Source organism: Cebus imitator, unplaced genomic scaffold, assembly GCF_001604975.1.
Source record: "Cebus imitator isolate Cc_AM_T3 unplaced genomic scaffold, Cebus_imitator-1.0 Scaffold454, whole genome shotgun sequence".
In the NCBI taxonomy this organism is placed as follows: Eukaryota; Metazoa; Chordata; class Mammalia; order Primates; family Cebidae; genus Cebus; species Cebus imitator.
The window spans coordinates 850,687-862,777 of NW_016107769.1; the positions used below are offsets into that span (position 1 = coordinate 850,687).

Genomic DNA, 12,091 nt, shown 5'->3' on the forward strand with positions numbered 1-12,091 from the left:
GGAAGTGATTATGGGGGCAGTTTTCCCCATGCTGTTCTCATGATAATGAGTGAATTCTCACAAGGTCTGATGGTTTTATAAACGGTTGTTTTTCTGCCAGTGGCACTTCTCTCTTCTGCTGCCATGTGAAGAAGGTCCTTGCTTCCCTTTTGCCTTTTACCACCATGACTGAAAGTTTCCTGAGGCCTCCATAGCTATGTAGATCTATGAGTCAATTAAACCTCTTTCCTTTATGAATTACTCATTCTCAGGTATATCTTTATAGCAGTATGAGAACAAACTAATATAGTCACTTCTCTGGAAGTTCTTGAAATTTGCTTGTTAAGTAGCTACCTTATTTATAAAAAAGAAAGATGAACTTTGGAGATAATAGAAATTTGGCTAGTTATTTTTGTAAAAACCAGTGACAACCTGAAATTATAGTGTTTTATTTTATTTCTAGAATATAATACAGATGTTAATGTATGGAGGACTAGATTTTATGTCATAGTAATCCATATAACCAAGTAATGTAAGAGAGAATATAAGTCACTCTGAGTAACAGAGTTGAATAAACTGAAATTACAGAAAAAGGTACAACCCAGACTAAAAGTGTGAGCAGTCTCTGTCGAGCGTAGCATTTATTTGACACTCTGAGGGCCAAGTATATTCAGCAGAGAGATAAGCATATAGGGGCAATATTTGGGTTTCTGTTTGGCTTTGTTTCATACAGTTTCAAGATTAACCTAATTCTTGATGATGATAATCAAGGCACTCAGCCCTTTGCATGTAATGACATTTTTTTTTTTTTTTGTAGATTGTTAAAATCATGGACTTTTAGAGTTTTAATGCTGACAGTTCATTGTGAACTTCCTGTAATTATTCACTAGTGAAAAATATTCTCCAACAATTCATCATGAGTTATCCCAGGATACCTCAGGCAACGGATAGTTCATGTGGAAGAAATAGCATGCTGATTTGCAATTATAATTGAACAAAATTGCTTGAGAGGATTCTGACAGCACAGAAAATAGGCCAATTAGTTACCCAACTCTCATCCTCCTGTGATTCATGATTGTCTCCATTTAATTTTGCTGTCATTTATGAAGTGAGGTTAAGAATAGATTAGCTTCTTTTAGCCACATCTTACAATTAGCTTACTCCTTTGCTGCTGCTGCTGCTTTTTTTAACAGTATGATTGGGTTTAAAAACCAGTGGTCCTCAAAACTGTATTTAACAGTTATTCATCATCAAGCACTTGCTAATGTTTAAAACCACTCCATTCAGCGCCATAGCCTAATAATCATGCTTAGAGTAGGATTTTTGCCACCAAAAACATCATCGAATGCAACTTTGCAACATTTAAAATAAAGCGAAGAAGATATAATAAGCTTTGGCCAAGTAAATAAATATTAATGTTTTAAAAATCAATTTTATAAAGCAACAAGTTCTTTATGTAAGAATAGAACAAAATAAAAGAATAATATGGAAAAAAACTATCAATAATATAAAATCTGGCAAATAAACATTTCCTTCCATGCTTCTTACTTTTAAATATGTCAAAATCTTACTTGTGCTTCTTTTAAAAGGAAAACTGAACATGGTAAGCATTAAAATATTTTAGTTGATGCAGACATTGGAAGATCATAATATTTTCTCATATTTGTATATAAGTTGGTTAATAAATTTTTCATAGCTCAATTTGAAGAGTTTGCTTGTATGTGTGTGCACCTGTGTGTGTGTGCAAGTGTGTGTGTGTGGGGGGGTGGTAATGCTGTCTTTCCAACGAATAAAGGCTTCTTAAGAACCAGAATAAGGCTATTGCCTATCCAGTGTTCCACCCAAGGAACCTGCTTGTCCCTCAGCTCACAGTGAGAATAAAGTATGTATGTGCAGACATAATGAATCAACAAATGAACTTTATGTACTTGTGCTAAGAAGTCATCCTGTTATATCCAGAAGCCACAATGTTATTTTTGTCACTATAATTGATTTACATCATATATGAAGCAATCTAGTGTGGATTATTTAGTTAAGCCCCCAAAAGACTTCAGTACGGAGCTATAATACTCTCTAGCTTTTATTTTTTATGCCAAAACTTTCTCTTCGCATCCATCCATCTAGCTACCTATTTATCTAACTACACAATCTATCTAATGTATCCATCAATCTATCCCTCTACGTATTACACACTTCATGTGTTTATCTAAATTTAAGTTAATTTATTTTGAATGTTTTGACATATTTCAGAAATGGGATGAGTTACAAAACCTGATAAAAGAATGTCTGATTCATACTCCAATTACACACTTAACTGAAATAATTATTTGGCAATTTCTTGAGTTTGCTGTGCCAGTAATTCTAAAATAGGAGGGAAGATTATTAAATTATAAGGGTTTATTTGGTTGAATATAGCAGTTCATGTATATTCAGACCCGGTGCAAAAGCATGTGATGTAACTAAACTGAATTATCATATAATGCCTAGATATCTTTCGTGGAAATCTCTGAAACCAAAGTTGTTTGTTATACAAGGAACTTTTTTTTTTAATAGTTCAAAAATACTTGTGTGAAATTTCATCCGCATTTATGGGTATCAGATAAAATATTTGATTTTAACTAAACTTATGTGAATCACTTCTAAAATCTCCAGTAATGTTCTATTTATTCAAGCTAGATTTTTTTTAAAAAAAAAGCTTATGGCAGCATCTTCTTGCTTCTCAAGATTCTATGTCTTGTACAACACGGTACATAATACTGTGGACTGAAACTGCTTAGAAAAAAACATTTTAAATACCATCTGCAAAGTCTTCTTTGAATTTTAAAATTCTGCAGGAAGACAGCATAAAATGTGAACAGAAGCACAGAATAAAAAGAGAAATGAATTATGCATCTTTATTAAATTCACTTTTCATCTCCCTCAATTATAAAAACACATTATGGAGCAGATTACTCAACAAGCCAAGAAAACAAAATGGAAATGCAATTAAATTGCAAGCAACCTCCAAACATCATCTTGTATCTTCTGATGAACAATTTCAAAGAAAATCATTAACAATATGCTTTAGCTATATCCTTTATTTTATTTCATACTTTGTTTTTTAAATAATGGCTTACTTTATAGAACATTGCAATTTATAAAATGGACAGGAAATATGCTTTGATTTATGTTTAAAGTGAATATATTTATATTTGTTTCCTTATTGTCACATATCAATATCTAATTATAACATGGTTATTCTGAAGTTAATTACATGAGCTATAGCAAAATAATAATTTGGGGGTTTTGATCAACAGAATTACATGGAAAAATTAATTTTGTTAGCCTCAGGAAATTATAATGTTGAGGAGTCAATATTACCAGCTATGATCAATCAGAAAAATTTTGTAAATTGAACTCGTGTACTTATTTGTGTTTGGCATGTAAGTGAAAAGAAAGTGAAGGCTATAGGAATGAGCATTGCCTGAATTGCCAGAAAAATGATTTGGGAAAAATTAAACTGGAAGGAAAATTTAGTTAATCACTCTCATAATCAATTATGATAAGTTGAAATATTGATGGGGGAAATTATGGTTATATGAGCCAAATGTAGTCATTGGACCCCTCAAAGTAATTTTAAAAAGCTGAAAAAGAAAAGATTTAACATGATGTTCTTAGTTCACAGATGATTTTTAGTTATTATGACACAAAAAATGGAAAGTGAAACATGATCAAATTAATTACCTAACAAATTTTAAGTCAAATATAATTATTTAAATTTAACTTTTACAAGACAAAGTTAGTATATTCAAATTGATTTGAAAATTTACTTGTGTTATACTTTAGGAATAATCTATTAATTGATATTCTGACTTTCTATTAGGAATAAAGTTAAATTTGAAAGTAAATTGTAGAGAGACCTAGTCTCAGGAGAATTTTACCCATATACCTTATCACTTGATTGGTGAAAATTCATTGGGTGTTTCATTTTGTGAAACTGGAGTTTAATTGAATATTTATTTATTTATTCATGTAGGGCAGTGGCACAGGTAATCAATAATCCATGTTTGGTTTTTGAAGTAAATTTTAATGCAACTTCTGGTGGTGACAACCTGATGCATCCATTTATGTTTCCCATCAACCTTTTACTTAATGAGACTTGCATAATTAGTTTATCATACAAATTTGGAAACTTTCAAAATTGAATGAACACAGTAACATTAAAATTATGTAAATACAAATATTTCTATATTGTCCAACTAGTTGGTTTCATGTTATTGGTGGATCTATACAGTTTTTCCATTCAAAAATTATATCAAAATGAAATTAAAAGCAATAAGTAAAATAAAGAAAATATTCTATATGATCTAAATATTAAAACTTTCATGAACATAAAAGTAGTTGTTGGTATATAGTCATACACTTCAGTCAGCTTCTTAGCATGGTCTTTTTTTTAATATCATGACAATGGTGTTTTCCTGGAAGAAGATATATTTTATATGATCTTATTTGATTTTTAGTTATGAAGTGTCTTTCAATCTTCTTCAAAGTAGCAACATAAGATTGGTAAATTCAATGTTTTTAACACTGACAATTGACTTACCTATAGATCATAATATGTATACCTGAGAAAATACTTCTTTTTAATTTATTTTTATTTATTTATTTTTGTATAACTGAGTCTCTGTAGAGAGTGTCAAAAATTGCCAATGCCGACTACATTTCAAGTTGCCATGGTGGGGTATTGGGAAAAGTTTTCAATTAGCAATAATCACACCTCGGATAAACCTCATTGGCTATGATACTGCCACTGCGCAAAGCTGAGAAAATACATCTACAGTTATGAGATAACTGATGAACTCAGAACAATTTTTTTTTGATCAAGGATATTTTCAATTGGTGTTTTTGTTTTTCTTTTATTATTTTGAAACGTATACATATTTTGGCCCAAATATTTTCACAGGCACTTCCTCAAAAATCAAACATACCTCTTCTCAATCTCATTGGATTTCACTTCATTAGAGAGATGCCATACCTGCAAATGTTTTCACGATAAGCCTTTCTCTACTGTGGTACTATACTCACTCAAATTGAAGTTCAAGTTCATTTTAGTGCTATGACAATTGAAAACCTATATTTAAGATTCTTAAACAATGTTTACCAAAGTGAAACCAATATTTAATGAATTAATTGACAATGAGAAATTCAGTTAAACTGTATGACACTTAGGATGATTTAAAAAGCTGTTATTTTCGCCAGGTGCAGGGGCTCATGCCTGTAATCCTAGCACTCTGGGAAGCCAACGTGGGCAGATCCCTGAGGTCAGGAGTTCGAGACCAGCTTGGCCAACATGGTGAAACCCTGTGTCTACTAAAAATACAAAAATTAGCTGGGCATGGTGGCACATGCCTGTGTTCCCAGCTACTTGGGAGGCTGAGGCAGGAGAAACACTTATACCTGGGAGGCGGAGGTGGCATTGAGCCAAGACTGAGCCACTACATTCCAGCCTGGCAACAGAGCAAAATTCCGTCTCCAAAAAAAAAAAAAAGCTGTATTTTGAAAACTCAAACTTTTCTAAAATTTACTTACTTATTTTTTTACTTTGGATGCAAGGGGTATATCTGCAAGTTCATTAAGTGAATATATTGTGTGATTCTGAGGTCTGGGATTCTATTGAAGACACCACTCAAATAGTGAACATAGTACCCAGTAGGTGGTTTTTTAACATTGGCACCCCTCTATCCTTCCCTCCTTTTGAAGTTCTCCAGTGTCTATTATTATTATCTTTATGTTCATGTGTACCCAGTCTTTAGCTCTCACTTTAGCTCTTACTGCATGTGAGAACATGCAGTATTTCGTTTTCTAAATACTAGCTTAATCACCTCCAGTATAGTGGCTTCCAACTGCATCCATGTTGCTGCAAAGGATATAGTTTTATTTCTTTTTATGGCTGTGTAGTATTACATTGTGTATGTATACCAGATTTTCTTTATCCAGTCCACCGCTGATTGGCACCTAGGTTGATTCGATGTCTTTGCTATTGTGAATAGTGTTGTGTGTTAGTCTGCTTTCCTACTGTGATGAAAAACGGCCTGAGACTGAGTAATTTATAAGGGGAAGAGGTTTAATTGACTCACAGTTCAGCATGGCTGAGGAGGCTTCAGGAAACTTACAATCATGGTGGAAGGTGAAAGAAAAGCAAGGAACCTTCTTCACCAGGCAGCAGGAAGGAGAATTGCCAAGTGAAGGGGGAAGAGCCTCTTATAAAACCATCAGATCTCATGAGAACTCACGATCATAACAGCATGAGAGAAACCATCCCCTTGATTTAATTACCTCCACCTTGTCTCTACCTTGGCACATGGGAATTATGAGGATTACAATTCAAGATGAGATTTGGGTGGGGACACAATACCTAACCATATCATGCTGTAAGAAACATAGAAGTGCAGGTAACTTTTTGGAAGAACAATTTATCTTCCCTTGGGTATGTATACAGTAATGGGATTGCAGGGGCAAATGTTAATTATATTTTTTGTTCTTTTAGAAATCTCCAAACTGTTTTTCACAAGGGCCAAGTAATTTACAATCCCATTAACAGTATATTAGTGTGCCCTATTCTCTTGCAACCTTGCCAACATCTGTAATTTTTGACTTTTTAATAATAGCCATTCTGATTGATGTGAGATGGTATCACATCATGGTTTTGATTTGCATTTCTCTAATGATTAATGATGTTTAGCATTTTTAAATTGGTTTGTTGACCACTTGCATGTCTTCTTTTGAAAGGTGTCTGTTCATGTCCTTCTCCTACATTTTAAAGGGACTATTGGATTTATGATATTAATCCTTTCAGATACATAGTTTACAAATATTTTATCCCATTCTGTTGGTTGTATTTTTACTCTGTTGATCATTTCTTTTGCTGTGAAGAGAATCTTCAGATGAATTAGGTCCCAGTTGTCAATTTTTGTTTTGTTGCATTTGCTTTTGGGGTCTTAGTAATAAATTCTTTGCCTTAATCAATATTCCAGAAGAGTATTTCCTGAGCTCTATTCTAGGATGTTTCTAGTTTCAGTTAATACTTTTAATTTTTAATCTATCTTGAGTTAATTTTGATATGTGGTGAGACGTAGGAGCCCAGTTTCATTCTTGTACATATGGCTAGCTAGTTTTCCCAGCACTGTTTAAAGAATAGGGTATCATTTCTACATTGTTTATTTTTGTCGACTTAGTTGAAATCAATTGGTTGTAGATGTGTGGCTTCAATTTTAGGTTCTCTTTCTGTTGCATTAGTGAATGTGTCTATTTGTTTACCAGTACTGTGCTATTTTGATTACTGCAGCTTTATAGTATAGTCTGAAGTTGGGTAATGTGATGCCTCTGGCCTTTTTTACTTTTTGCCTAGGATTGCTTAGATATTCGGGCTCTTTTATTGGTTCCAGATGAACATTACAATGATTTATTCTAACTCAGCAAAAAAATGACATTGATAATTTGATAGAAATTGCATTGTGTTTGTAGATTGCTTTAGGTAGTACTGTCATTTTAATGAACTTAATTCTCCTATGCATGAATGTGGAATGTTTTCCATTTGTTTGTGTCATCTGTGATTTCCTTCAAGAATGTTTTATAGTTCTCCTTATAGAGATTTTTCCCATCCTTGGTTAAATGTATTCATAGACATTTTCTTTTTGGGACTACTGTAAATGGAATTGCACTCTCGATCCATTTATCAGGTTAAATGCTATTGGTGTATAGAAGTGCCACTGATTTTTGTATGTTGATTTTGTATCTCGAAACTTTATTGAAGTAATTTTGTTAGGTTTAAGAATATTTTTGCAGAATCTTTAGGGTTTTCTAGGTATACAATCTTGTTGTCATCAAAGAGAAATAATCTGACTCCCTATTTTTCTATTTGAATGCTTTTTATTTGTTTCTCTTGCCAGACTGCTCAGCCTACAACTTCTTATACTATGTTCAATAGGAGTGGTGATAGGGGACATCCTCCTCTTGTTTTAGTTAGTCAGGGGAAAACTTCCAGCTTTTGCCCATTCATTATGATGTTGGCTTCGGATTTTTCAGAAATGACCCTTATTAATTTGAGGTATGTTTTTTGGACACCTAGTTTATTGAGGGTTTTTTTAAATCATAAAGGGATATTGCATTTCATTGGAAGTTTTTCCTGTGTATATTGAGATGATCACATGCTTTTGTTTTTAATTCTGTTTAGGTATTGAGTCACATTTATTGATTTGCATATGTTGAACCAACCTTTCATCTCGGGAATAAAACCTATTTCATCAAAGTGAATTTACCTTTTGATATGCTACTGAAGTTGGTTTGCTCATGATTTGTTGAGGATTCTTGCATCTATATTTATCAGGGTTATTGGTCATTAGTTTGATAATTTTGTTGTGTCTTTACCAGATTTTTGTATCAAGGTAACTGGTTTCATAGAATGACTTAGGGAGGAATTTCTCCTCAATTTTTTTGGAAATTTTTCGGTACAATTGGTACCAGCTCTTCGTTGTATATTTGGTAGAATTCAGCAGTGCATTCATCTGTTTCCAGCGCTCTTTTTGGTTAGTTAGTATTGAATTAGTGATTCAATTTTGTAATTCATTGTGGTTCTATTCAGGGTTTCTACTTCTTCCTGGTTAAGACTTAAGATATTGTTTCCAGGAATGTATGTATTTCATCTAGAAAATCTGTGCATAGAAGTGTTCATAGTAGTCTACAGATTTTTTTTTTTTGTATTTCTTTGGGATTGGTTGTGATGCTACCTGCATCATTTCTAATTGTGCTTATTTGGATCTTCTCTCTTTTTTTCTTTGTTTATCTAGCCTGGTGGTCCATTCATCTTATTTATCCTTTCAAAGAACAAACTTTTCATTATGTTAATCTTTTGTGTTTTTGTTAGTCTCATTTTTTTTTTCTGCTTAGATTTTAAGTATTTCTTTTCCTCTGCTAAGTTTGGGTTTAGTTTGTTTTTGTTCTCTAGTTATTTTAGGTGTGATGTAAAGTTATTAACTTGAGATTATCTATATTCTTGATGTAGGCATTTAACACCGTGAACTTTCCCCTTAACATTGCTTTTGCTGCATCCCAGAGATTTTGGTATATTGTGTCACTCTTCATTTCTTTCAAAGAATTCTTTTTTTAAATTTCTGCTTTACTTTTGTTGTCTACTCAAAGGTCATTCTGTAGCAAGTTATTTAGTTTCCATGTGTTTTTTGGTTTTGAAAGTGACTCTATGTATTATTTTTTGTTATTATTCCACTATTCTGATAAGATGCTTGGTTTGATTTTGATATTCTTAAATTATTGAGACTTGCTCTATGACCCAGCATTTGGCCAACATTAGATTATGATCCATGTGCAGATGAGAAGAATATATATTCCGTGGTTGCTAAGTGGATTATTCTGTAAATGTCTATTAGTTCCAATGGGTCAAGTGGTAAATTTAAATCCAGAACTTCTTTTGTAGTTTTCTGCCTCAATAATCTGTCAAATGCCTTCAGTGGGGTGTTAAAGTCCCCCACTGTTTGTGTGTGGCTAAGTATTTTCTTAGGTCCAGCAGTAATTGTTTTATAAATATGGGCACTCCAATGTTTGTTGCATTTATATTTAAATAGTTAAATCTTCCTTTTGAATTGAACCCTTTATCATTTTTTCTTGCCTTTGTCCTTTTTTACTACTGTTGTTTTAAGAACCATTTTATCTGATATAAAAATAGCATCCTTTGCTCTTTTTTGTTTTCCATTTCTTCATCCCATTACTTTGAGCCTATGGATGTCATTACATGTTTGATTCATTCCTTGAAGACAGTAGAAGGTTGGGTATTGTTTCTTTAACCTAATTTGACACTATGTATTTTAAGTGGAAAATATAGGCCATTTATATTCAAGGTTAATATTGATATGTGAGATTTTGTTACTTGTGTAGTGTTTTTAGCTAGTTGCCTTGTAGTGTCAATTCTGCAGTTGTTTTATAGGGTCTGTTGGCTATCCATTTCCTTGTGCTTTTATGGTAGCAAGTATCATTCTTTGGTTTCCATGTTTAGAATTTCCTTAAGTATCTCTTGTAGATCTGGTCTGGTGGTGACAAGTTGTTTTAGTGATTGTTTGGGGAAAAAAAAAAAAAAAACTTTGTATCTCCTCTATTTTTAAAATTTAGTTGGAAGAAACATAAAATTATTCACTTTCATTTTATTTAAATGCCAAAAATAGGCCCTGAATTTCTTCTGCATTGTAAGTTTTTCTCTGAAAAGTCTGCTGTTAGTCTGATGGGATTCCCTTTGTAGGTAATATGGTTGTATTGTCTAACTGACATAGAGATTTTCTTCTTTTCCATTTTCTTGAATAGTCTTATGACTATGTGTCTCATGGATGATTGTCTTTTATAGTATCTCTCAGGTGTTCTCTTAGTTTCTTTTATCTGCCTGTTGACTACTCTAGGAAGATTGGAGAAATTATCCCATATTATATTTTTAAATAAATATTTCAAGTTGCTTATACTCTCGTCTTCCAGAAATGCCAATAATTCATAGGTTTACTCCCTTTACCTAATCTCATATTTCTCAAAGTCTTTGTTTTCTGAAAATTATTTTTTCTTTGTTTTTGTCTGACTGGGTTGTTTTGAAAGACCAGTCTTTGAGCTCTGAAATTCATTCTACTGCTTGACCTACTATGTTTTTAAGGCTTACTTCTGTGTTTTGAAATTTCTGTAGTGAATTTTTTAATTCCAGAAGTTCTGTTTAGTTATTTGTTAATAGGGCTATGTCATTTTTCAAACCTTTGATTATTTTTCTGACTTCTTTGTATTGGATTTCAACCTTCTCTTGAATATTGTTGAATTTCATTGCCATCCGTATCCTGAATTCTATATTTGTCATTTCAGACATTTCAATCTTGTAATGACCCATTGCTGGGGAGCAAGTGCAATCCTTTGGAGGTAATATAATGCTCTGCATTTTTCTATTGCTGGAGTTCTTATGTTGATTCCTTGTCATCTCAGGGAGCTGACTTCCTGCCAGTGGCAGGAGTGGCACAGCATGGGGGCACTGCTGGTCTTTGTGTGTACTGCCACCAATGGCATGAATGCACAGGTTGTGCATGCAGCCATGTTGGTGGTGTAGGGGTGGTGAAGTCCATCTGTGCATGTGTAGTTGCAAAGCAGTGGGGAGGGGGCTCCATCCCATAGCCAAGGTTGCCCTGTTTTGTCCATGTCTGACAGCCACCCTAAGGCTAAATTCTCCTAAAGGTGCTTGGTGAGCCTTGCGGGATGGGCATCCCTGGCTGTGGTCCACTGCATTCATTCTTACACCAAATCCTCTTGGCTCTGCACAGGCTGGAGTCCTGCCTGTGCCACCTCTCCAAGCAGCTCTCTCTCTGCTATCTCCAGTGTTTCTGGAGGTCATAGAATCTCCTGCTGCTACAATTTTGGAGGTCCATGTCACTTCTCACCTGTTCAACTCATCCTTTCTTCAGGAGTTGTTGAGTGACCAGGAGCAAGTTCTGGCACTGGTTCCCAGCTTTGTCCCCACTCAGCCCAGCATCTGCTTTCTCCCACCATGCACTCTCAATGCCTTCCTTCTGAAGATCTGCTCACAGTTTCGCAGATATCCAGATGTCCCAATCTCTTGGTGGGAAATATTCCTCTTCACTTAAAATAAATATTTTGTAGTGTACTGATTTATATAATTTGTGTTAGTGTTGTTGTTTACTATTTTTAGTTATTTCCTTAATCGTTGATCAATAAATTATAATATCTACCTTTAGTTATCATTGCCCTCTTTACCTTAATTCTAGTAAAATGTAAAAATGTTCCCAACTAGACTTTGACAACATTCCCTCATCTGTGTAATTGTTTTTATACATACTATGCCAATATTTGACAACTCAAATCACATCATTATCTTTTATGTGGTTATCTTTCACATATTTTAAAATAAAAATACGGAAATATATTTATATATTTATTAAGTTATCTATATATTTATAATACTTTTACTGATACTATTTCTTTTTTTCCCCATTTATTTATTTTATTGCATTTTAGGTTTTGGGGTACATGTGGAGAACATGCAAAATTGTTGCATAGGTACACACATGGCAGTGTGATTTGCTGC

General features: G+C 33.4%; 1 non-coding gene across 1 annotated transcript; it reads right to left on the minus strand.

Moving 5' to 3' along the window:
- Positions 1-4,639: 4,639 nt before the first annotated feature.
- LOC119468600 lies at positions 4,640-4,780 on the minus strand. The gene has a single exon (XR_005197304.1). It is a non-coding gene; the product is annotated as a U4 spliceosomal RNA (small nuclear RNA).
- Positions 4,781-12,091: the final 7,311 nt, after the last annotated feature.